Source organism: Miscanthus floridulus, chromosome 3 (assembly GCF_019320115.1).
Source record: "Miscanthus floridulus cultivar M001 chromosome 3, ASM1932011v1, whole genome shotgun sequence".
In the NCBI taxonomy this organism is placed as follows: Eukaryota; Viridiplantae; Streptophyta; class Magnoliopsida; order Poales; family Poaceae; genus Miscanthus; species Miscanthus floridulus.
This window is the reverse complement of record NC_089582.1, coordinates 56,833,153-56,859,910: the sequence shown is the minus strand read 5'-3', so window position 1 is coordinate 56,859,910 and position 26,758 is coordinate 56,833,153. Positions and strand designations below refer to the sequence as shown.

The 26,758-nt window shown below is 45.7% G+C and overlaps 1 pseudogene; it reads left to right on the top strand.

The window, feature by feature from the left end:
- Window positions 1–25,208, top strand: part of LOC136541685 (myosin-6-like) — a 30,973-nt pseudogene extending 5,765 nt beyond the window's left edge.
- Window positions 25,209–26,758: the final 1,550 nt, after the last annotated feature.

Sequence of the window (26,758 nt, the reverse complement as noted above, 5' to 3'; positions counted from 1 at the left end):
TGCTTCAGCATGTTGCGAAATTCAACCCATGAAATATTTGCTGAAAAGCTGTATCAAAAATTTAAGGGGAACCCACACTTCAGTAGGCCAAAGTTCTCACGGTCTGATTTCACTATTCACCACTATGCTGGAAATGTAAGGAGCATACTTGTTCTGTCTGCCCTACTATCCTTTGAAAGAATAATTCTTACATTCTTCACAAAATGTAAGATGCATTCATTGTGGATTTTGTGACTGTGACATATGATTACGTACATTATATTAGATTGTATTCTCTGTTCCAAATTATAGGTCACTTTAGCTTTGCCCTAAGTCAAATTTCTCTAAATTTGACCAAGTTTGTTGAAAAATATATTAACACCTACAAGTTCAAATAAACAAACTATCAAGACATTTTTTTTCCTCGAACACGCATGAGAGTTGCGTATCATTTATTAAATAAGAAGGATAAAGGGTAAACAACCCCGGTTACGCCAACACCCATGCACCCAAAGGATCACAACATTTCATATGCATCTTTTTGCTATAAGTACACATGACCTGGAATGACCTAGCCCCTAGGAACAAGGTCCGACAAGAAAGAGATCCCTCGCGCTCCAGCCAATGCCCAAAGTTGGGCCTCGTCCTCACATTTGTTCCTATGTTTCCAAAGTGTCCAAGCCTCTAGGATAATGAGGGAGTTGATGCTTCGTTGCAATTGTCCATCGACCATCTCGTCAGCTCTATACCACTAGTCCTCAAAAGAAGCATCATTGATCGTCGGCGCTAGAGCTTTGCAGCCCAAAGCAAATTAGGAGGGAGAACCAGAATTGCCTTGCAAACACAGCTAGTGAGCAAGTGATCAATTGTTTCCTCAGCTTGGCGTTCTTATATATCTGTATTTTCTTTTTCTTTTAAACATAGTGCACAACTGCACATATGGAGATATTTTTTGCAGATACATGTTTTGTAATGTAAATGCACTGAATTTTTGAGGTATACTAGTGCATAAATGATAAACCCAACTTACATGTAGATAAAGGATGTAAGTTTAGAATAATTCCCCTTTTCTAACACGTCAATAAGCAACTTTTCAGCTTATGCTTTGTTCCTGTCGCTGGCAACAAAATCACTTACTGCACATGATGCATACATTTAACCTGGAGATGAATTAGTTCTGTGGTGCCATCATATCTTTCTATAATTGAACGGAGTATCTGAATATGTGGCACAATATTATAAACACCGTTTTCTGCTTATGCAGGTTACGTATCAAACAGATCTGTTCTTGGATAAGAACATTGATTATGCTGTGAATGAGCATCAAGTTTTGTTACATGCTTCGAGATGTTCGTTTGTTTCCAGTCTTTTTCCACCTTCTGAAGAATCAGCTAAATCTACGAAATTTACATCGATAGGTTCAAGCTTTAAGGTAAAACAGAATGTTGCTTGTCCCATCTTTTATAGCTTTGTTATCAGGAAACTTATCGTTTCTGATAATATTACAGCAACAATTACAAGCTTTGCTGGAAACTCTGAGTGCAACAGAGCCACATTACATCCGCTGCATAAAGCCCAATAATGTTCTCAAGCCAGCGATTTTTGAGAACAGTAATGTTCTCCAGCAACTTCGATGTGGGGTAAGACATTGTCACAAGTATTTTCACTGGAAATACATGTTTTGACAGATATAGAATGGTTGAATAGAAAAATAAGGACAGGCTTATTCTTGTAAATCAAAATTATTTTGAACCATCTGCCCTTCTTCCCTATTTAACCATATATGGAGGGTGCTAAACGTTTGTTCATTTGAACTGATCTAAGGACAAAAGACAATCATGTGGACAAAACAGTATACAGCATACAGGTACTACTGTCCCAAAAAGAGTGCACATTAGATTTGTCAAAGTCAAAGTATTTCAAGTTTGACTAAATTTATAGAAAGTAGTGTCAGCAATCATGGTTCCAAATAGGTATACTATAAAAATACATTCCATGATGAATCTAATGACACTTATTTGATATAATAAATATTAGTATTTTTTTTTGTATAAAACTGGTCAAATGAAGATGGTCTTGACTTAGCGCTGTAGCTAGAAGTGCACTCTTTCTGGGACTGAGGGGGTATATTATAAAATATCGACTTTCTGCGGTACACATGATAGCGGTATGCCCAGGGATTTTTATGCTTTTAAATCTTGCTCTTAATTCAGTTTTTTTATGAACTAGCTGTTGAAGATAGAGATGCTAAACTGATACATTACCTAATCTTGTAAACAGGGAGTATTAGAGGCAATAAGAATAAGCTGTCTAGGATATCCAACAAGGAGGAGATTTGACGAATTTGTTGACCGTTTTGGTGTTTTACTACCTGAAGTTCTTGGTGAAAGGTATTCTTAATACCTTGATCTGGTCTTTTGCATTTTGGTTTCCATTTTGATCTTACAGCTTGTACTTACTGTTACATTGGCAGTTATGATGAAGTTACTGCTACAAACATGCTTCTTGAGAAAGTCAATCTCACAGGCTATCAGGTAAGTACAAGTGACTGAAATTAGTAGTTTTGATGTGTTTAAATCAATCAACTTTATCCAATAGTACTATTTTGGTCTTTCTTTGGCTTCTCCACTGTTTCCCTTTATTGTTTTTTTTCAACATATTTCCTGTATTCTCGTAATCTTGTAAATACTAAGGCCCTGTTTGGAATAGGATTTTTTTTCTTGTTCCTGCGTTTTTCCTGCGAAATTAAACTGATTCATGTGAAATTCCTTCATGATTCCTATAAAATTTATGTGTTCCAAACAGGCCCTAAAAGGGCACTCCAATAAGCAGTTCTAGTTGAATGGTATATACTTTCTTGCCTCAGCCTTTATGTTGCTCCCAGAAAAATCCCGTGTGGAGGTTAGTTCTACTTTAGTTTTATGGTTCGATGGCTTAGGAGATTGGGTCAATTTCAACCCAAACAATGGACATGTTGTCTTGATGTCATGAGAAAAATATTTGCAATTCCTCAAAAATAAAGTCGAGGACAACCTTGTATATATTTTGTCGTTGCATCATGGGAATTGTTAATAAGAGAAACATTAAGTGCAATGCAATATCTCCATCCTCATCTGGACAAGTTGCTGCTTCTGTAGTTCTAGCTTTAATATGCTAATTTGAATTACTCTTTGTAATTTACAGATAGGGAAAACTAAATTGTTTTTGCGTGCTGGTCAAATGGCTGAATTAGATGCTCTGAGAACTGAGGTCTTGGGCCGTTCTGCTAGTAAAATCCAGGCAAAAGTACGGTCATACTTGGCTCGCAAAAATTTTATTCAACTGCGAATATCTGCTACTCAGCTCCAGGCTATTTGCAGAGGTACATCTTAAATAGTACTGATGATAAAAAATGTTTTAGTAATATATCTGATTTTGAAGTGGAGATAATGATTGCTGAACTGTGATAACTGAAGGACAAATTGCAAGACATTATTACGAAGATCTCCACAGGGAGGCTGCTTCATTGACCATACAAACCTGCTACCGTATGCACTTTGCAAGGAAGAACTACAGAAATCTCTGTACTGCATCAACTACTATCCAATCTGGTCTACGTGGTATGGCTGCTCGCAAGGAACTCCAGTTCCATCAGCAAACAAATGCTGCGGTGATCATTCAGGTATGATCTCAGGTCTTCTTTTTAGTTTCTTTAAATTAAAAGCATCTAATTTTCAGTCATCCATTCAAAGTCTTATCTTTTTGTGTATAAATAAATGGTTTGGATCATGCTACTAGGGCAGTCAAACTATGATTATGTTTGCTTATGTTTTCATATCCATATTCAATTATTGACAAAAGTCTATCATGTTTACCTAGGGATTGTTATATCTTTTTTCTGCGCCTCCATTTCCTGAATAAGTTTGTATTTACACTTATTATGATTATAATAATTTTTAAGTACATGTTTTATTACTTGCCTCTATGCCACAAAGAAATTACCAAGTTAAGAATTCCAGATGACTTTCTTTTTAATCTCCAGTAGCTTTATTTCTTCAAGTATTGTTATTCAATCAGACGCCTGTTCAAGCCTGTGCATCTGTATCCATATTTTACTAATCACTCTTTTACTTCATTTATGGTCCAATACATCAACCTCACTTTTACTGATTTGTCATCCACAGAGTTTCTGGCGTAGTTATGTAGCACGCTCTCGATTCACAAGCTTGAAGAAGGCAGCCATTGCTACCCAATGTGCTTGGAGAGGAAGAGTGGCCAGAAAAGAGCTTCGGAAACTTAAAATGGTAAGAAGCTCTGTTGTAAATGACCTGACTATATTTTACTTTATTAGTTATTGGTGCGCTTCTGCAGTATTTCTTTTAATTCCAATGTCTATGCATAAGAGATGTCTGATGAATTATCAAAAAAGGTGTACACATCATTACGTTATCGATTGACAACTGGGTATATATACACATGAAAATGAGGCCATGTCTTCATGGGCCAAACTTGATTTATAGGCCAACTCCTTATGGAGTTATGGTCAGTAAAAGCTTATGGTCCTTATGGGCCAACTCATCTGCAATTGCACCTAATGGCCATAAGTCTAGCCATTACACTTCTGGTACTCTGGAGTCTGGATCAACAATGGGAACTGAGTTAGAGTTATGTAAACTAATCATTGTTTAAGCTACATTATCTACTAACTTCACCTTTCTTTTTTGTATTTTCAGGCTGCTAAAGAAACTGGTGCTCTCCAAGCTGCCAAGAATAAATTAGAGAAGCAAGTTGAGGAGCTCACGTGGCGGCTGCAACTAGAGAAACGCATGAGGGTAAAGTTTTAGTTTACTTTATTTGACAGATGCTCTGGCTTTCTGTATTTGCATGGAAGGGACATTAAAAAAAAATTGACCAACCAAGGAAACTCCACCCCTGCTGACCACACAACATATGTATTATGACCTATAGACCCAACTTTTCTCAATGGGTCCAAAATATGCAGTCGCTAGAGCACATGAATGCACTTAAGTGGTTTTTTGCAAACTGTGGTTATCTTAAATTTTTTATTATTTATCATTCTATTGTATACAGTTAGCTTCTAAAGCCAACTAGTTCTTTTCCAGTTCCAGCCAGTTTGAAGTTGATTGTTATCTAAGGATGCAAGTGGATTGGATTGGATTGGCTTGATCCAATTGTCTCATCCTAGCCCATTTTGTTTACTGAATATATAAACAATATATCATATGAGTTAGGAAGTGCACGGTATTTAATGGAGATGGTCGATCATCTTACATGCCTATTGTAATTGTTCACTGCAAATTAGCTATCTATTGTCTGAATTTCAGTATTACTAGTACAATATAGTAGTACCTCCCAGTTTTGTGGTAAACTTTATCCATTTAAGCAAGGTTAATTTAAAACAGATATGTAACTTTGTAACATGGACTGTAACTGTTGGCACAACCTAGGTCAATAAGGGCCTGTTTGGTTCACCACTGAGGAGAGCCTGGCTGGTATCTACCAGCCAGACTGCGCAGGGACAGGCCAAAGGCATGCAACCACCTGTTGTTTGGTTCACTGAATCTAGAAGACCAGGCTGAGCAGAGCACTTGTTTGGTTGGCTGCATCGATATATGTTATATTGCGCGTATTAAGATAATATTTATTTTGCTTGAATCGATTGTGTAGTACTCCCTCCGTTCCAAATTGTAAGTCGTTATGGCTTTTCTAGATACATAGCTTTTGCCATGCACCTAGATATACATTATGTCTAGATGCATAGTAAAAGTCATGTATCTAGAAAAGCCAGAACGGCTTACAATTTGGAATGGAGGGAGTACTTATTTTCAACATATTAAGCCTTAATTTACTTTGAAATACATTAATATGCCTTAAATTATGCTAATTCATCATTAACCTGCTAATACATTGCATCCCGTGAGCCTGGCTCTGGAGAAATGGGTCTCATTCTCGTTCCTGGAGAGCCAGGCTCGCTGGTCCCTTCTGCACGCCGCTGGACAGGCCCAAACCATCGCCCAGGCAACCAAACACAGCGCACCTGTGTCCATGGAGCCTGGCTGGTGTAGATACAGGAAACCAAACACGCCCTAAAAACATTCATATTAGCTCTAGTCATCTAATGCCTCTGTAAGTACCTTATGTACGTTTTCCCTGCCTGCAGACTGACATGGAAGAAGCCAAGACACAAGAAAATCGGAAGTTGCAACAACAATTGCAGGAACTGCAATTACAGTCCAAGGAGACCAAAGATCTGTTGAAAAGGGAACGGGAAATTGCAAAAGAAGCGCTGGAGAAAGCTTCGTTAGTACCAGAGGTCCAAGTTGATACAACTCTTATTGGTAAACTCACTGCTGAGAATGAGAACCTTAAGGTATGTATGGTGAATGAGTTTGCTGTTCATTGCATCAGATTTGTTCATCTGCTATTGAGAACCTTCAAATTGAGTGAAATGCATATTGCATAACGCTACATCATAAATTTGTGCTAAGGAGTTAAAGGCAAACTTATTTGATGAGAATTGAAGTACACTTTGTAGACTGCAATATTTAGTATCCTACAATGAGAAATGCTAATGAGCTATGCTCCGAAGCATGCTAATCCTCCATCTGGTTGATGGTGCTGCTGCCTTGAGCAGACCAGGAAACTTTAGTCTCGAATGGGAATAATTTATTTTTGCAGGTGCTTATGGAGGCTTGAACCATCAACAACAACAACAACAAAGCCTTTAAGTCCCAAACAAGTTGGGGTAGGCTAGAGTTGAAACCCAACAGAAACAATCAAGGTTCAGGCACGTGAATAGCTGTCTTCCAAGCACTCCTATCTAAGGCTAAGTCTTTGGGTATATTCCATCCTTTCAAGTCTCCTTTTATTGCCTCTACCCAAGTCAACTTCGGTCTTCCTCTGCCTCTCTTCACGTTACTATCCTGACTTAGGATTCCACTACGCACCGGTGCATCTGGAGGTCTCCGTTGCACATGTCCAAACCATCTCAACCGGTGTTGGACAAGCTTTTCTTCAATTGGCGCTACCCCTAATCTCTCACGTATATCATCGTTCCGAACTCGATCCCTTCTTGTATGACCGCAAATCCAACGCAACATACGCATTTCCGCGACACTTAGCTGTTGAATATGTCGTCTTTTCGTAGGCCAACATTCTGCACCATACAACATAGCAGGTCTAATCGCCGTCCTATAAAACTTGCCTTTTAGCTTCTGTGGTACCCTTTTGTCACATAGGACACCAGACGCTTGCCGCCACTTCATCCACCCTGCTTTGATTCTATGGCTAACATCTTCATCAATATCCCCGTCCCTCTGTAGCATTGATCCTAAATATCGAAAGGTATCCTTCCTAGGCACTACTTGACCTTCCAAACTAACATCTTCCTCCTCCCGAGTAGTAGTGCCGAAGTCACATCTCATATACTCAGTTTTAGTTCTTCTAAGTCTAAAACCTTTGGACTCCAAAGTCTCCCGCCATAACTCCAGTTTCTGATTCACTCCTGTCCGGCTTTCATCAACTAGCACTACATCGTCCGCAAAAAACATACACCAAGGGATGTCCCCTTGTATGTCCCTTGTGACCTCATCCATCACTAAAGCAAACAAATAAGGGCTCAAAGCTGACCCTTGATGTAGTCCTATCCTAATCGGGAAGTCATCCGTGTCTCCATCACTTGTTCGAACTCTAGTCACAACATTGCTGTACATGTCCTTAATGAGCCCAACGTACTTCGTTGGGACTTTATGTTTGTCCAAAGCCCACCACATAACATTCTTTGGTATTTTATCATAAGCCTTCTCCAAGTCAATAAAAACCATGTGTAGGTCCTTCTTCTTCTCCCTATACCGCTCCATAACTTGTCTTATTAAGAAAATGGCTTCCATGGTTGACCTTCCGGGCATGAAACCAAATTGGTTCATAGAGACCCGCGTTATTGCTCTCAAGCGATGCTCGATAACTCTCTCCCATAGCTTCATAGTATGGCTCATTAACTTAATTCCCCGGTAATTTGTACAACTTTGAATATCCCCTTTATTCTTGTAGATCGGTACCAATATACTTCTCCTCCACTCACCAGGCATCTTGTTCGATCGAAAAATATGGTTGAACAGCTTGGTTAACCATACTACAGCTATGTCCCCGAGGCATCTCCACACCTCGATTGGGATACCATCCGGTCCCATCGCCTTGCCTCCTTTCATCCTTTTCAACGCCTCTCTGACCTCAGATTCTTGGATTCTCCGCACAAAGCGTCTATTGGTGTCATCAAAAGAGTCATCTAACTGAAAGGTTGTGTCCATATTCTCACCATTGAACAATTTGTCAAAATACTCTTGCCATCGATGTCGGATCTCATCCTCCTTTACCAAGAGATGCTCCCTTTCATCCTTAATGCACTTAACTTGGTTGAAGTCCCGTGTCTTTCTCTCACGAACCCTAGCCATCCTATAAATGTCCTTCTCTCCTTCCTTCGTACTCAAATGTTGGTAAAGATCCTCGTACGCTCTACCCTTTGCCACACTTACAGCTCGCTTTGCAGTCTTCTTTGCCACCTTATACTTCTCTATGTTGTCCACACTCCTGTCATGGTACAAGCGTCTATAGCATTCTTTCTTCTCCTTAATAGCCCTTTGGACTTCCTCGTTCCACCACCAAGTATCTTTAGCCTCGCGTCCCCTTCCTTTGGTTACTCCACACACCTCTGAGGCTACCTTCCGAATGTTGGTTGCCATCTTATCCCACATATTATTTATGTCGTCTTCTTCCTTCCAAGAGCCCTCTTTGATAACCCTTTCCCTAAACACCTCTGACGTCTCCCCTTTCAGTTTCCACCATTTTGTTCTTTCAATCTTAGCTTGTTTATCCCTACGGGCACGCACCTGAAAACGAAAATCTGCCACCAAAAGCTTATGTTGAGAAACAACACACTCCCCTGGTATCACCTTGCAATCCAAACATGCTCGTTTGTCCTTTCTTCTTGCGAGGACAAAGTCAATCTGGCTACAGTGTTGTCCGCTACTGAAGGTCACTAGATGAGATTCTCTCTTTCTAAAGAAAGTGTTGGCTATCATCAGGTCAAAAGCTACCGCGAAGTCCAGAACTTCCTCCCCCTCCTGATTCCTACTACCATACCCAAAACCTCCATGAACTGCCTCGAAACCTGCGCTTGTAGTACCTACATGCCCATTAAGATCTCCTCCTATAAAAAGCTTCTCACTACTAGGTATAGCTCTAACCAGGCCATCTAAGTCTTCCCAGAACTGTCTCTTAGCACTCTCGTCGAGGCCTACTTGGGGGGCATACGCACTAATTACGTTCAAGACCATATCACCAACGACAAGCTTGACTAAGATAATCCTATCTCCTTGCCTTCTCACTCCCACCACACCATTCTTGAGGCTCTTATCAATCAAAACTCCTACTCCATTTCTATTCGCGACTGTCCCTGTGTACCAAAGCTTGAAACCTGTATTGTCCACCTCCTTCGCCTTCTGACCCTTCCATTTAGTCTCTTGAACGCATAATATATTTACACGCCTCCTAGTCGCGGTATCGACTAATTCTCTTAACTTACCTGTAAGTGATCCTACATTCCAACTACCTAAACGGATCCTAGTTGGTTCGACTAGCTTCCTTACCCTTCGCACCCGTCGACTCTGATGCGAAGACCCTTGCTCATTTTTCACTACACCCGGGCGCCGATGTAGCGCGCCACTAAGGAAGCGACGACCCGATCCTTGGTTACTTGACACCATGCCCAGATCAAGACACGGCGCGTCACGGGGGTGACGACCCGGCCCTTGCCCATTTAACACCATACCCGGGTTCCGATATGGCGCGTCGCTAAGAGGGTTACGCCCCAACGATTTTCTTTCGGGTTTCATCTCCATTTAAGTGGCTAAGTTTTTACATTGGCTCGCCACGCCTAACACAACCCTCCTTTACCAGGGCTTGGGACCTGCTATGCTGGGACACCAAAGGCGCCCCACCATAGGCGGAGTTGGAGGCTTGAACCATATGAAACCATATTGTTTGAACATAACCATGTTGCTACAAGTCGTGGAATTGTGCTTAAATATTTTTCTCTCGAACATGCAAGAGATTTGCGCATCATTTCATTAATTAAGAGAGAAAAATAAGAAGAAAAAGTACAGAGGGAGAAGAATCCCCCTCCCCAAAGGGAAACACTAGACCAGAGCAACTAGCCTTCCACAACTAACAAGACCTGTGACTATGGGACACAAGACCAAAGAAACTAGTGTAGCACAGGCAAAGTGACAAAGAGTACCAACAAAAACTTAGGGAAAATTTTAACCCACAACAAGCGACCCAGCCAATAGCTCCTGGAGTCCTTTTGCACCAGCAGAGCACTATAGGATGCATTCATTTGTCATTGTCTGCAATAAATTGTGATGCTTGGACTTGCACCATTAAAGACACACCCATTTCTGTGCTTCCAAATTTCCCAGGCCGCCAGGGAAATGAGTGTATTAAGCCCTTTTTACATCCCCTTAGGTACCTTGATTGCCTGGTACCACCAACTTGAAAATTTGCTAGTAGAAACCGGGCTGATGGAGCTCAACCCCAATCTCTGAAAAATAATAAACCAGACCTGTCTAGCAAAGACGCAAGATATCAAGAAATGCTGGATGGACCTCTCCTGCCTGATCGCAAAGACGACAGGACGCTGGATGAGGGAGTCCTCTCTTTGCTAGACGATCACCAGTCCAGCATCTGTTGTTGATTGCAAGCCAGATGAAGAACTTGCAGTTTTGAGGAGCCCAGCTCTTCCAAATTCTTTTCCATGGAGCAAAGCGAATGGAGCCACAAAAGTAAGCATTATAGGCTGATTTGCTAGAATAAATACCAGACCTGGTGAACTTCCATCGGTGCTGATCTTCAACCTCCTCTTGCAGCAACATACTATCAACCCAATCCCATAGCAGGAGATACTCAGGCCTGGGACAGAGAGTGTACCTTTAATGTCTGAGACCCAACGGTGGGTCTCCAAAGCCTGTGCTTAAATATTGTTGATGCGAATTAGCCTAGTAACTTTAGTTGTCTGTAACTCAAAACATAAGCATGGTCTGTGTTGACCATTAAATTGATAAATTGTATTTTTGGATTTTGAATCCACTATAGTCATCTCCAGGTGCTTATCTGTGATTTTTTTATTAATCTACTATTTTTTTTTTTGGTTTCCCAACATGGTTTCGACACCAATATAAAAACAACCACCATTCAACCATCGTATCACCTTGGAGAAACTTCCCAATCTTACCTGGTGAATTCTAGCAAATGGTCATGGTGAAATGCTCATCTTTTCCTTGTAGCCCTTGCTTTCAGGAAAGCTAACAAATGCTGATTGGAAGTGCCTCTTGGTGTATCTTAGTTCTTTCACTGAAGCTTGTGATATCATCTGGCCTATAAATTCATTTCTTTTCCTTTCATTTACCTCTTTCCTATCTTTCCTTTATATTACTACAAAAGATGGTGACATGGCCCTGTTGTTTTAAACTTTTAGGCTTTAGTGGGCTCTCTTGAGACCAAAATTGATGAAACAGAACAGAAGTTTGAAGACATGAAGAAAGCAAGGGAAGAGTGGCTGAAGAAAGCTACAGATGCCGAGTCAAAGATAAATGAACTGACCAACACAATGCTAAGGTTGGCGTTGTCTACATATGTAATCTTTTTTTATGCTGATGCATCATGTACATGTTTTACGGATTGCATTGAAAATTGTCTGTTCTGCATGGTGGCAGTTTTCAAGAAAAGGTAACTACTATGGAAGCAGAAAATCAACTACTTCGGCAGCAGGCGCTTTTGCGTACTCCTGTTAGAACAATACCTGAAAACGCATCTCCGAAATCTGTATGTGGTCTCTCCATTCCTTTAGTCATACAAACATTTTAGTACAAATGTTCACCTGTTGGTGTTTTCTTTTTGTATTTCTACTTCTGCATATTTTACTTGTTAATAATTTATAAACTACACATTTTCATTGTTGAAATGTTTCAATGTCCTTCTACCTTTGCAGAATTTGACTAATGGCAGTCCACGCATTGATGAACAAAAGGTCAGAAGCATATCATATATTCAATTGCCAACTACCAGTTCTGTTATGTTTGAATCTAAAATTTATCACTCTTTCCAGACACCTCATGGAACTCCTCCTGCTCCCAAAGATTATGGGAGCTTTGGACAGCCTAGAGCATCCTTTTTTGAGAGGCACCATGTATGTTAAAACTTTCATATCTGTATGTTTTAAACCATTTAGTGTGTTAATAGGACGATATTACATGTGAAGCTCCCTTGAACCATATACTTTTTGCAGGAGAGTGTTGATGCACTTATAAACTGTGTTAGTGAAAATATTGGCTTTAGTGAAGGAAAGCCGATTGCTGCAATAACCATATATAAGTGTCTTGTTCATTGGAAGATCTTTGAAACAGAGAAAACAAGTGTTTTTGATCGAATTATTCAAATCTTTGGTTCTGCGATGCAGGTATCCTGTGCTTTGTGTTCTATATGTTTTTTACAAGGATCCATGTTCCACAAACATTTTTTCCAAGTTATATCTCAGTAAATTTATTCTTCAACGATTGATGTTGTTTGTATTTCAGAAACACGATAGCAATGAGGATCTTGCATACTGGCTATCAAATTCATCAACTTTATTGATCATGCTTCAAAAGAGCCTAAAAGCTGCTGGCTCAACAGGAACTAGTCCACAGAAAAGGCCACAGACTCAATCATCATTCCTTGGGAGGATGGTACGTTTAATCAATTACTCTTGGAGTTGACTAACATGAACCTCTTTTCTCAAACGCATGCCTGTCCTCTTGACAAGAATCAATATTGTAATTTTGAGTACATTTTTGCGTAAAAATAAAAGGTTTTCATTGAACATGGAGTAAGTGGGGTACAAGGTACAATAATTTGGAACACTTCGCTCTGGTGCATATTTTGTTGTTTATGATCCAAATTCTTCATAGTGCCATCTGGACAGGATGTGTTCTGAATCTGAACATGCCATAGTTTTGTTATTCTCATTATATAAGGTTGGCACTTGATGACCGCATCTGCTGATGTCATTTTTACAGGTATTCCGCTCTTCAAACATCGCAGTCGATATGGACCTTGTGCGCCAAATCGAGGCGAAGTATCCTGCTTTTCTTTTTAAGCAGCAACTTACAGCATTTGTGGAAGGCTTATACGGTATGATAGGAGACAATGTGAAGAAAGATCTTTCTTCATTGTTGGCATATGCTATTCAGGTATCTTACTTACCATGTGATCTTCATTGGTAACCTTGTGTCAATCGTTTGTGTTAGTAACCTTGGGGATTTGAGAAGATCACTCCATTAATGGAGATAGCTATATATACAGAGAGCCTCATGGGCCATATGGGCCTATAGTAGATAGGCCTTCATACACTTAGCAACACCCCCCCCCCCCCCCCCCCAACTCAATATGGAAGTGGAAGATCTGAAGCATTGAGTTTGATCAAGTGAAGCCGATGCTGCTCTCGAGTCTGTGCTTAAGTGAAAAAGTTGGCCAACTGCAACTCAGAGGGCAGTAGGGCACATACTGAAGAGCAATGGTTTTCTGGCCTTCATACACTTAACAGATTGCACACTCCCTCTAGGCTAATATAAGAATGTTCTTTAGGATGTACATCTTTGTTTTGGAAAGTCCCCAATTCTCTGATCATCCTTGTTGCTAAGGAGATTTGGAAGCATTGTAACGATTGCATCTTCAACTCGGTCTCACTTGACATACATAGAGTTGTAAGGGCTATTGTATAGGAAGGTGCTTTGTGGTTCGCTGCTGGAGCAAAGCACGGCTATTTGAACTACTCTTGGCCTCTATCTAGGTCCTGAGTTTGTTTAGGTTGGGATGTTGAGTTGTCGTAGTTTGAGGCAGTTGCGCACGTGTTATAATTGGTTGAGTGGTGTGGTGTATTGCTGGGTTTGTACATGGTTCTTATTTTCTTCTTGAATGAAACAGCTCTCCTGCGTATTTGAGGGGGGGTGGGGGGGAGTCCCATTTTCTTTCTTTCCTTTTGACTAGGCTAACATTTACTGCTCCCAATTATTTTCCAGTTTCTGACTTTCAGTGCCTTAACTGCATGGGCTAGGTCTTAAGTTTGCAACCTAGGACAGTTGGGCTAGGTCAAGTCGTGTTGTTCGCTATGTGCAAGAGTCTTGAGTCTGTGTAATAGCCTCACTCATATTTGGTTCCTGTATGAGTGAGGATCCTGTTGGGGACCACCCCACCTCTCTAATACAATGAAAACAGCTCTTCTTTTTTTTTAAACAAAGACTTTCAGTGCCTTCACCTGCAAGCACTTGCTGTGCTTTTAGTTTTTTTTTTCCTCGCATACATAGGAGAGCTGTTAAAAAATACCCCACACCTACATTACATGCACTCCTTTGACTATTAACTACATCTACCGATCTACCGAGTCAAAATTGGCAGCTACGTCAAGCTGCACCAAACCTCAAGTTCCCACTAAACGCCATAGCTGCCCTTCCTCCAATACCTTCAGAGGATGAGCTGTTACTATGTTTTTAGTGTCTTCATTAGTTAAACTTTTGGATCACGTTGTGAGTGCAGGTCCCAAGAACTGTGAAAGCTAGTATGGTGAGAGGCCGTTCTTTTGGGTCATCAAGTTTGCCAAGGGGACGTTCATTTTCGACTCAAGGTAGTTATTGGCAGGCTATAGTCGACAATTTGAGTGAACTCCTGAAAATTTTGCAAGACAACTGTGTAAGCTTCAACTTATTCGACATATCTTCCCTATAACTCTGGGTATTGTTCTAAACATCTGCTGAACTTCTAGGTCCCATCTATTTTTATCCGGAAAATATTTACCCAGGTTTTCTCATTTATCAATGCACAGCTTTTCAATAGGTAAGTAAGTTATATGCTGACTTCAGCCATCTAGTGCTTTGCCATTTTTCTCCAATGCATAGATTGCTTACTATGTCACAACACTGTTCTGCAGCCTTCTTGTACGTCATGAATGCTGCTCTTTCAGTAATGGAGAATATGTGAAACAAGGATTGGCACAACTAGAGGTGTGGTGTGGAGAAGTCAAGCCAGAGGTAATCATACATGTGCAGTTGCTGCAACCTGAGCTTTTCTGTAACAATTTCCTCAGATGCACGTTGTTGATATCTTTTTTTCCGTAGTTGCATAAGCCATAATGTTAAAAGTTAAAATGAGTTTTGAATTCATATGTACCCTAGATACATATTTCTTTGCAGAATTTAAAGCAATAGAGGGGGTTCTCTTGTGAGGTGGAGCAAAGTTGTCCATTATACTTGCTTCTCTTGGGTGCGATATATGCTCATCTTGTAAAACCCCTCTATTTTCCCTCTCTAATATTGCGTTCTTGCCATCATTTTACAGGACTATTATATCATTGTATTTCTCGTGGCTCAATATGGAAATGCAAATATAAACATTAAATATGCATTTTGTTTATTTTGCTCCCACCTAACTGTTATATGCTAACAGTATGCAGGATCTGCGTTGGATGAACTCAAGCATATCAGGCAAGCTGTCGACTTCTTGGTATGTGACTTTTATTTTAGTTCCAGTCTTTACTATCTTGGACAGCTCACCTGAACAGTTTGTTCAGACCTATGCTTATAGATTGTCCAAGTCGTATAAAACATGGTTAGATAGTGTGAACTGTGAAATTGTTAAATAAGTAGCAAGATATAGTATTGACTTAGTCATGGTTGGTGTTTCCAGATTGTTGAAGGTGTCACATTTTTACATCATACCTGAATAGAGGGAAGTGAGTATAATAGTTTTCTAGAGTGGATCTTTTTTTTTTTAATTGGAGAAAAAGGAAAGACACCAATGTTCTGTTGTGGATGTTTTTTCTGGTCATGTTTGCAGGGACTGTATGTGTGTAGCTGTTAGCAGCAGAGCATCACACCTGGTCTGGCGACCATGAATCCATGATACATTAGTTGGATGTTGTCAGGGATAGATTGTTAGTTTGATTTAATTAGGTGTAAAATACTTATTTACCTCGAGGGATGGTCCTTGCATCCAATCTCCTGATTTGGTTCAATCCCTTCAGCCACTGCTTTCTTTCCACTGTGTCCCGATCCCGAACAAAGATGTCAAGGACTTGGGCGCCTAGAGTTGGAGGCCCTTGGCTTCTCAGTTCATAACTCGAACTAGGTAATAGAGGTGCCAGGGTTTTTGCCTGACTACCACAGCAGGGGGTGAGATTAAGAATAACAGAGAGAGAGGGAGATTTGGGAATAACTTCTTTTCTTCCCTTCATTCAACGAGTACAGGGGGTACATATAGGAGCTCAGCTCCACTGCTACTTGCGCCAGCCATTAACTGCTAGCTGGCTAATTAATTCCTTAATCTCCTCAACTTCTACTTAATTGCCTTAAAGACTGTAGCCCCTCCAGCCGCCTAAGCCTCCTTGGATTCTTCCAGGCCATGCGCACCCTTGGGGGCTGCCCTGGCTGCACCTCGTGTCCGAGGCCGGCGGCTATACTGTCAGCCCCACATGACATCTCTCCCCCCTCGACGAGCAGCTCATCGAGCTGGAAGCTTGGGTAACGCTTGGTGAAGCTGTCAATTTCCTCCCAGGTAGCGGAGGCTGAGGGCTCGCCTTGCCAATGTATCAGGACTTGGCGGACGCCTCGGGCTAGCCTGGTGCGTGAGGCGTGTTCTGGAACCGGCTGTGTGACACCATGATGCATAGGAGGCAGAGCCGGGGGGGTGGCCGGGGGAGTGCCCACGAACTTCTTCAGGAGCCCGACGTGGAAGACATCGTGCAGCCGGGCGCGGGGAGGGAGCTCGAGGCGGTAGGCGACGTCGTTGATGATGGCAGAGATGCGGTACGTCCCATACTACCAGGGCCGCAACTTCCCTTTGTTGACGCCGTGGAGGGAGGCCGGGGCACGATGGCGGAGACAAAGCTAGACCCAATCACCCACGCTGTAGTGAACGTCGCGGTGATGCTTGATGTAGAACCGCTTGTAGACGTCCTGAGCTTGTTCCAGCCGGGCCCGGGCATCAGCCAGCATCTCATCGCGTTCCGCCATGGTCTTGGCCACCGCAGCCACCCTGGTTTCGCCAGGCTCATAGGAGCGTATGGAGGGTGGCTCACGGCCGTAGACGAGCTGGAATGGCGTGGTCTTGAGCGCGGACTGAAAGGCGGTGTTGTAGATGTATTCCGCCCATGGCAGCCAGCGTAGCCACTGACGGGGGCGATCGCCAGTCATGCAGCGCAAATACATGACGATCACCTTGTTGGCTACCTTTGTGTGGCCATCAGATTGCAGGTGGAACGCCGTCGTCATGTGGAGCTTGACTCCGGCGAGGCGCAGTAGCTCTTTCCAGAAAATGGATGTGAACACCGGGTCCCTGTCCGAGACGATGGACTGCGGAATACCATGCAGGCGCATGATGTCGGAGAAGAAAGCCTGCGCCACGGACTCCGCTGAGTAAGGATGGGCCAGCGAAATGAAGTGGCAGTATTTGCTGAACCGATCAACAATGGTGAGGATGACGGATTCGCCTCCCACGCGCGGCAAAGCTTCGATGAAATCCATCCCGATGTCCGCCCATACTGCTGTTGGCACCGGCAGGGGAAGAAGGCCTGCTGGGTGCAGGTGCTCGGACTTGTAGCGCTGACAGGTGGCGCACGCGCGCACATAGTCCTGGACCACGGCACGCATGTTCAGCGAGTGGAAGTCATGGCGGAGGCGCTGGAGTGTGCGTTGGACTCCTTCGTGGCCGTCATCGTGAATGGCAGCGAGGAGTCCCTGGAGGAGGGGGGCGTCGGGCGGGATGTAGAGGCGCCCCTGGAACGCGACCAACCCATCGACGAGGGACCCGGGAGCCGCGCGCTGGGAGGAAGTGATCTCCTTGATGGCGACCAGCGCGGGGTCCTGAACATTATCTTGTCGCAGGCGCTCGATGAAGTCAAAGCGCGGTCCCGAGAGCGCCAAGATCGCTGACTCCTCCGTGTCACGGTGGGACAGGGCGTCGGCTACCGTATTGGTGTTGCCCGCCTTGTATTCCACGGAGAAGTCGAAACCCAGCAGCTTGCCCACCCAATGGTGCTGGGGAATGGTGGCCAACCGCTGATCCAAAAGAAACTTGAGGCTGAAATGGTCAGTACGTACCAGAAAGCGGTGGCCCCAAAGATACGGCCTCTAGTGGCGGATGGCCAGCACCAATCCAATCAGCTCCCGCTCATATGCCGCCAAGGATTGATGTCGAGGGGCAGCAGGGCGACTGAAGAAGGCGATGGGGTGCTGGTCTTGGAGGAGAACGGCCCCAAAGCCATGCGTCGAAGCGTCGCACTCAACGATGAATGGCTGCGCGAAGTCGGGCAGGGCCAGTACCGGTGCCGTGGTGATGGCCGTCTTGAGGGCGACGAAGGCTGGGCCTGCTGCCTCATTCCAGGTGAACCCCTCCTTCCTTAGTAGGGCCGTCAGGGGGGCTGCGATGGTGCCAAAATCCTTGACGAACTTGCGGTAGTACCCCGCAAGCCCAAGGAAACCTCGGACCGCGCGCGCCGAGCGGGGCTGTGTCCAGTCAGCGACGACCTAGACTTTATCAGGGTCCATGGCCACCCCCTGTGCTGAAATGATGTGCCCTAGATACGCGATGGAGTCAACGCCGAAGGCACACTTGGACCTTTTGATGAACAACCGGTGTTGATGCAACACGGTGAGGGCAGCGCGCACATGGCGAAGGTGTTCAGCCAAGGAGGCGCTGTAGATCAGTATGTCGTCGAAGAAGACGAGGACGAAGCGGTGCAGGAAGGGGTGGAGAACGTCGTTCATCAGTGCTTGGAATGTTGCTGGGGCGTTGCATAGCCCAAACGGCATGACGAGGAACTCATAGAGCCCATCGTGGGTTCTGAACGCCATCTTCTCCACGTCGGCTGGGTTCATGCGAACCTGATGATAGCCAGAGCGGAGGTCTAACTTGGTGAAGAACCGGGCGCCGTACAGCTCATCCAAGAGCTCGTCGACCACCGGAATGGGGTAGGCGTCCTTGACTATAATAGCGTTGAGGGCCCGGTAGTCGACGCAGAAGCGCCACGTCCCATCGGCCTTCTTGACCAGCAAGACCGGGGAGGAGAACACCGATGTGCTGCGCTGGATAATCCCCTGTTCCAGCATAGTGGTGCACTGGCGCTCCAGCTCGTCTTTGTGGGAAGCGGGGTAGCGGTAGGGCCGGACCACCACCGGTGAGGACCCCGGGATAAGGTTGATGCAGTGATCCCGGGATCGAGGCGGAGGCATGCCGGTTGGCTCGGTGAAGACCGTGGCGAACTCGTCCAGCATGGCTGGCAGGAGATCAGTCGCGCTGCACGCCTGTAGAGAAGGGCCGGTGCCCCCGGCGATGCCTGTCCAGCACACCTTGTGATCTCGGTGCCAGAAGGACATGGTGAGTGCACCAAAATCCTAGAGGATCGACCCAAGGGAGGCCAGCCACTCGGTGCCGAGGACGACGTCGTAATCGGCTAGAGGTAGTGCGAAAAAGTCGGTGGAGAATGATTCGCCGGCGATGGAGAAGGAAACAGCACGGTAGACGCCGAGGCACGGCACCCGTTCCCCATTCGCCACCGTGACCTTCATGTTGCCGCGAAGTCGGAGCTTGAGGGAGGTGTGTGCCGCTGCTGCCTTAGACACGAAGTTGTGGGTGGAGCCCGAGTCCAGCAGGGCCAGTAAGGACGCCCCGCCCAGCTGGATGCGGACCTGCATGGTCTCGCTGGAGCAGACGCCTGCCATGGCGAGTAGTGAGATGAGCGGGTTGTCAATCGCAGCGTCGGTCTGCTCAGGATCGACGGCGTCGGCGGCCTCGGCCAGATCGAGGAGGAAGATGTGCTGGCAGACGCGGTTGTGACCCGTGCCAAATTTCTCGTTGCAGTTGAAACAGAGGCCCAAGCGGCGCCGCTCCTCCATCTCTGATTGGGACAGCCACTTCACCTGGCGGCCCTCGACGGTGAGAGAAGGGGCGGCTACACGAGGTGGGGGCTGGCAGGGCCAGCTGTGGTGGTGGCCCCGTCAAGAGGCCGCGCGTGGCCTGCCGTGGCGCAGGCGGAGCTGGAACAGCGGCGGGGTAGTACTGCTCACGCAGCTCCAGCTTGTGCATAAGGCTCATGGCGATGACGAGGGACTGCGGGTTGTGGGCTTCCACGTTGAGGCTGAGCGGCGGCTGCAGTCCTGCTGTGAACGCTTGTACGCGCTGCGCCTCCATGAGCGTGCCGACGCGACGCAGCGCCTCGAAGCGGTTCTGGTACTCCGCTACCGAGCTTGTCCGCTTGCACGCCATCAGCTCACCAAGGGGGTTGGAGCGGATCGGCGGCCCAAAGCGTAGGTTGAGGAGCTCGGAGAAGCGGCGCCAAGACGGCGTACCCTCGTCCTGCTGCACTTGGAGGAACCACATCTAGGCGCCGTCTTCAAAGTTGTATGACGCCATCCAAACTTGCTCCTCGGCTGCAATACGCTGTTGATGAAAATACGACTCACATCGGTTAAGGAAGGCCAGCGGATTGGATTTCCCGTCGAACTTGGGGAAGTCCAGCTTCTGGAACCGAGGTGGGCGGTCCCCGTGGTGGTCACCGTGGCCCGAGCCTCGCGATCCTGAGCTGGAGAATGCCGGTGGCTGCGCCTACTGAAGAGCAGCGACCTGCTGTTGAAGGTCGCTGATGGAGGCGTTCATGGTGGTGGTGAAGGCCTAGATCGTCTTGGCCAGGTCGGCGGTGGACGGCTCAGCCATTGGCAAGGAAGTGGAGGCTGCTGAGGCAGTGGATGAAGCAGGAGCTGATGGCGTGGTGGCTGCAGGGTTGGAGTGCGGGGCGGAGGTGAAAGAAGAGCACCGACTAGCCGATACCAAGTTGTCAAGGACCTGGGCGCCTAGAGTTGGAGGCCCTTGGCTTCTTAGTTCATAACTCGAACCAGGTAATAGAGGTGCCAGGGTTTTTGTCTGACTATCACAGCAGGGGGTGAGATTAAGAATAATAGAGAGGGAGATTTGGGAATAACTTCTTTTCTTCCCTTCATTCAACGAGTACTGGGGGTACATATAGGAGCTCAGCTCCACTGCTACTTGCGCCAGCCATTAACTGCTAGCTGGCTAATTAATTCCTTAATCTCCTCAACTTCTACTTAATTGCCTTAAAGACTGCAGCCGCCTAAGCCTCCTTGGGTTCTTCCAGGCCATGCGCACCCTTGGGGGCTGCCCTGGCTGCACCTCCTGTCCGAGGTCGGCGGCTGTACTGTCGGCCCCACATGACAAAAGAGTAACCAGCTTCTTTTTTTTGGGGGGGGGGGGAGGGTCCACACACTTCTTTTGGCCAAGGATGAGGCGAGATGTAGAGCGGTACGTGGCTCGGTGTGCCTGTACATCCTCTTCTTGAGTGTGTCCAGGATCATACCGTTTGCCCGCTCGACCTGTCCATTAGCTCTAGGGTGTGCCACCGAGACGTATTTTACTACTATGCTCCTTTCATCGCAGAAGTCCCAAAAAACGTTCCCGGTGAACTGAGTACCCAGATCAGTGATGATGCTGTTGGGTATGCCGAAGCGGTGGATGACCTGGTCGATGAACGCGACAGCCTTTTCTGAAGATGCCTTGACCAGGGGCATGTACTCTATCCACTTGGAGAATTTGTTAAAAGGCTGGCGATCACAAGCCCACGGGCATAGCATTTTAGCAGCAAGTGCATATATACATATATTAACAAAAAGAGAGGGAAAAAGAAAGGGCTGGAGAGGGCTCAGGCTCATGCATGCATGACTACATGTATAATTATATTAAACCTGAATCAAATAACAGCAGTTCAGCTCAGCAGCAAACCACTAATAGAGTTCACATATCAAGCTGCCAAAATTTCACATCAAAACCGCAAACAAACCACATGTTCACTACATCAACAAGACTAAGTACAAAGTACTGGTCGATTCAGTTGTTGCTCATATAACTTGCATTGCTTGCTTCAGCATCACTACTCTTCCCAGCTAATTCACTGTCGCTGTAATGGGTTAGTTATAGCTGCAACTAAAACAAAGATTTATCGTCGGGAAAACAGAATTCTCGTCGTCATCCTTCTCCTCCACCTCAGCCCAAAACAAGATCAAGGACATCCTCGCAGTCATAGAAAAGGTCCTTGGATTCGGTCGCTAATGCTCCCAAAGTGGACCAACATAAAAGAAAAAGGCCGTTCGACGATTCCCGTTGATTCCGAAGAGCTTTTGACGTGAAACCACTTGGATTGGCTTCCTAATCAAATTATCTTTCCATCTATATGTGGATCATCGAAAACGGAGTCCGGATGCGTCTTGGGTGACCAGTTTAAGGCAGACTGGTCCTTGATCGGTTTATTTCATCTGTGCGTTCAGGTGGCGCGCTCGAAGGTCAGCTACGCCGGAGGAGCGTGGCAAGAAGGTCGCAAGACAGTGACGGCGAACGAACCCTCGCTTGGGGCGCAAGATAGGTGCATGGTTTGCGTTAGACATACCATAGGCTCAGAAATCATTTTGGACGCACACGATGGTACTCCTAGGTGATGAGGCTCAAGTAGAAGCTTGTTTCGGTCCGTTTCGAGGGGATTACAAGGGACCTATAGAGCTGTCACCACCTGTCGCCTACCCTCCAACTATGGAGCACCATCACATCTGAAGGACCCCATATACCCGAGCACCACGCTCACGTTCAAGTCACTGGATAAATGTCCCCGGTGTGGGGCCAGCCGATACAAGAACAATGACCTTTACGGTGGGGATGAAGCCTCCATGGGGAAAAGAGGAATAAGAAGGGTACAAAAAAGGTGAAGAAAAAAGACGCTTTAGCCGCAAATTCTCGGGCGGCTGTCCAACTCCCACGGTGGGGGAAGTTGTAGCCACACACCCTCGTGATGCCCCCACGACTCCTAGTGGGGCGGGTTTCCCAAGCAGAACCATGTATCGGGAGGCGAGACATCCTCATGGTGGACGACTTCCAGTCCGACATTTCGCTCCGGAATCGCAGATGGATCGGTGAGTTCTTCTTCTCCCTCGCTCTCTCCCCCTTTCTTTCCTAAAAACCACCGCGGCTCTTAGGAACGCTCACGACAAGAAGGAAGAGGAAAGACGGTGGCATTTGAGGAACAGGAAAAAGAACACTACTCTACGCCCTCCTGATCACTTCACGCAAGCTCCACCACTATTTTGAAAGCCACAAAATCACCGTGGTGACAGATTTCCCACTCGGAGACATCCTACAGCCATAGCTGCACGGTTGTTTGCTAGGATCCACTGGCATGTAGCTGTGAAAGCCTCGGCACGGGCGGTCTCCAGCTGCTCTCGCAGTCCTACTAACAATGCTTGATCATCTGCTCTTGCCTCTTGGGCAGGGGGGGGCGGGGAATGGTAGGCTCCTCTGCGAGCTGATTTACAGTAAATAGAGCATGTTCTTTCCAAATCTATATTGCTACTCGAATAGTTTGAACCTGTACATACCAAACTCATACCACTTCCTATTGGGCAGCATAGACCACTTTTGGGATGTTGCCCTTGACAGTAACCTTAAGTCAGTCCCTAACATATAATGGCCTGCACTTCTCCCGCATGTTCAAGAAAAAGAAGACGGTCCCTAATTAATATTTTCCGCTTGGTAAATTTGACACAGGCATTTATTGCAGCTGATGGTTATATTTTGTGTCTCCTTAAAGAATAGGCAATTTGAATTCTCATTATGGCAATACTGATATATGAATTCTCAATACAACAATACTGATATATTTATGTTGTCTAGGTCATATTCAAAAAGTTCAGGATTTCATATGATGAGATTGTCAATGATCTCTGCCCAGTAAGTGCTCTCTGTCACACACACAACCCATGTTCTTATTCACTCACACTAAATCTATTCTGGTATTTTGCAGGTACTAAGCGTGCAGCAGCTTTACAAAATATGCACTCAGTACTGGGATGACAAATATAATTCAGAGAGCGTGTCAGAAGAGGTAACAAGGGAAAATCATTTTCTTATGCTAAAAGTTAATAGTTATAGTCAGTTTCATTCCACCCTGGAAGCAAATGGAATGCCATAAGCACAATTTCTGCAAGCAGTTTTATGGGAAATTTATTTGGATTCTAAGTTCATGTAATATGGAATAGTACAGTTTCGAATATAAGTCATACCACTTATGTTCAGTTAAATGTTATTTCGTCCAAATTTCACCGTTTCTCTTGTACCCTTGTTTCTGCTCTTTGAATTTGACATTTTTCCTATTCATAGCATATAGAGCAGCCAACTAATAGCAGCCTAGTGGGTGCTGATTGATTTGCTACTTGACTGTAGGTCCTTGAGGAGATGCGAACATTGATGACCAAGGAATCAAGCCAGGACACTCTGGAGAACACCTTTCTACTGGATGATGAAATTAGGTGTGTAGAGGATTTAATGCGCCATTATTATGTTGCTTGCGAAGGGCGGGCTTGGTGCAAGCGGTAGAGTCTTACCGCCTGTGACCGGAAGGTCCCAGGTTCGAGTCGCGGTCTCCTCGCATTGCACAAGCGAGGGTAAGGCTTGCCACTAACACCCTTCCCCAGACCCCACACGGAGCGGAAGCTCTCTGCACTGGGTCTGCCTTTTTTTATTATTATGTTGCTTGCATGATTCCGAGGATGTGCTTAATCCTTGACATGTTACTTTCTGTAGCATGCCCATATCACTTGAAGGGATAGCAGATTCTATGGATGCCAAAGAATTTCAGAATGTTGCCCCACCACAAGAGCTTACTGCAATTCCTGCCTTTCAATTCTTGAAGAGCTGAGCCCTGGAAGGGCTAGGCCTACGTTGCTGCACGGGCATACGCAGATACATCTAGATTCTTCCATCAGATGTAAAATTCAACCGGGTTTCCCTTCTCCTTGTGCTATGTAATTATTTTTTGTCCTTATAGGTTGGTTTGTTGTCTCAAGTTTCAGTTTGCTCGGTTGGGAATAGGCAAGTTGTAAGTTGTTAGTTGAGGTTGGGATAGGTTTTTTGTTCTGCCTCCTGAGACGCGTGTGTGCAGCACGCTTAGACTGAAATCCTCGTATTTTCGTTGTATAACGGTAGCAGCAAGAAATCCGTTGAAAATCATTCTTTTATCCAAATTTGATTGGATTTGGTTCTGCAGAGAAATGTGAATAACTTGTATAGTTAAATTATTATATGGAAATGTGTGTTCTGGAATTGTCTGTTCTGTGTTTTTCAAAAAAAAAGTTTTTTTTTCATTTGAGTGTTGTTTTACTTCGCCCTCTTTACATGTCCTTTCCTTTTGGTTTCCCCTTTTTAATTTGTGAAACCTGTGATCTAGATGAGTCACTGGAGGCGGACCCTGTGGTCTGGGCGGTAAATGAGAACCCCTCCGCTGTGTGTCTGCCCTTGGTGTGACTAGAACACGGGTACGACCAGAGCGGCAAAGCTATGGCTGAGGTGCCTGCTCTGTCTCCTGGGCCTGCTGTCCCTCCTGAGTGTGCTCTGCTGTCTGTGGCTCCTCTGACTCTCATCAATGGCAACACGCCGTCCTCCAATCATGAGAGTCCCAGGTGGACCACCATGAAGGTGCTCAACCTGCTCAAGTGTAGCCCTCGCTTCTGGTGAAAGCTGATCTATGATCCGGACTCCACTGCGAGCACCTCCTCTCTTGGCACGCTCTGTAGCCTCTGCAAGTGCAGCTGCTCTAGCTGTATATGCATCTGGATACTTGCGCTTTTTTATTGTCAGCTTCTTTGTCACCTTGCCTTTTGGATCTACAGGCAAGCGAGGCGGACGCCTTGGATCCTCATCACCGGGACCACCTCCAACATTCTTGACGCGAACCATCGGTTGGATCTAAAAAGAACAACTGTCGCTGACAAGAAACAACTGCCAACTGTCACTTCCGAGGCTTTGCCTCGATCCGTACTCGCGAGCTTGGCCCCGAGTTGACTGACAATTGTAAATAGGACCTCAACGGCACCGACTCGCTGCACGATAGAAAAGAGGATATATAGATAATCTTAATTATTCATCTAGAGATACGAAACCCTAAGAAAGCAAGCAATTAGGTACGAAATTGAATCAAGGGCTTGCTACCTGACGAACTAGAGATCCGAAGAGAAAAGAAGCGACACGCGGGGAACCACCGGGTCAGCTAGGATTTGGGTTGCAATGCGGTGAGAAAACGACTGTGAAGCAGAGGCGTGGGGCACTGGCGCTAGAGCGTGGCGGCTCAGCCACAAGAGCTCGGCGGTGGAGCTAGGCAGCTCAGCGGTGTCGGTGCATGGTGGTGGCAGCGGCGCATGGAGGTGCGGCGCGAAAGCGTCGGCCACGCGAGCACGGTGGCACGAGCGGTGCGGGCGGTGGCGTGCAGAGGCGCGACGGCGTGCGGCGGCAGTGGCGAGCGCGAGCGGCGGCGCTGGAGCAAGATACGGCGGTGAGATGGCGGTGCGTGGTAGTGGAATAGGGCAAGCGGCACCTGGCTTATATGGGGGTCCCCCGTGAGATAGAGAAGTAAACAGAGATAAGAGATTGAATCCCGCATGTTTTCTACTGACCGGACGCTCTAGTGGCAGCAACCGGACGCTGCCACCCAGCGTCCGATCGATTCCAGTATGGTCCAAAACCCCTGGAATCACGACCGGACACGTCCGGTGAACACCGACCGGACGCAGCCAGAGTCCGGTGCAAGCTGTCTTCATCGTCTTCGATCGACCGGACGTAGAGCCACCATCTGACCGGATGCTGGGAGAAC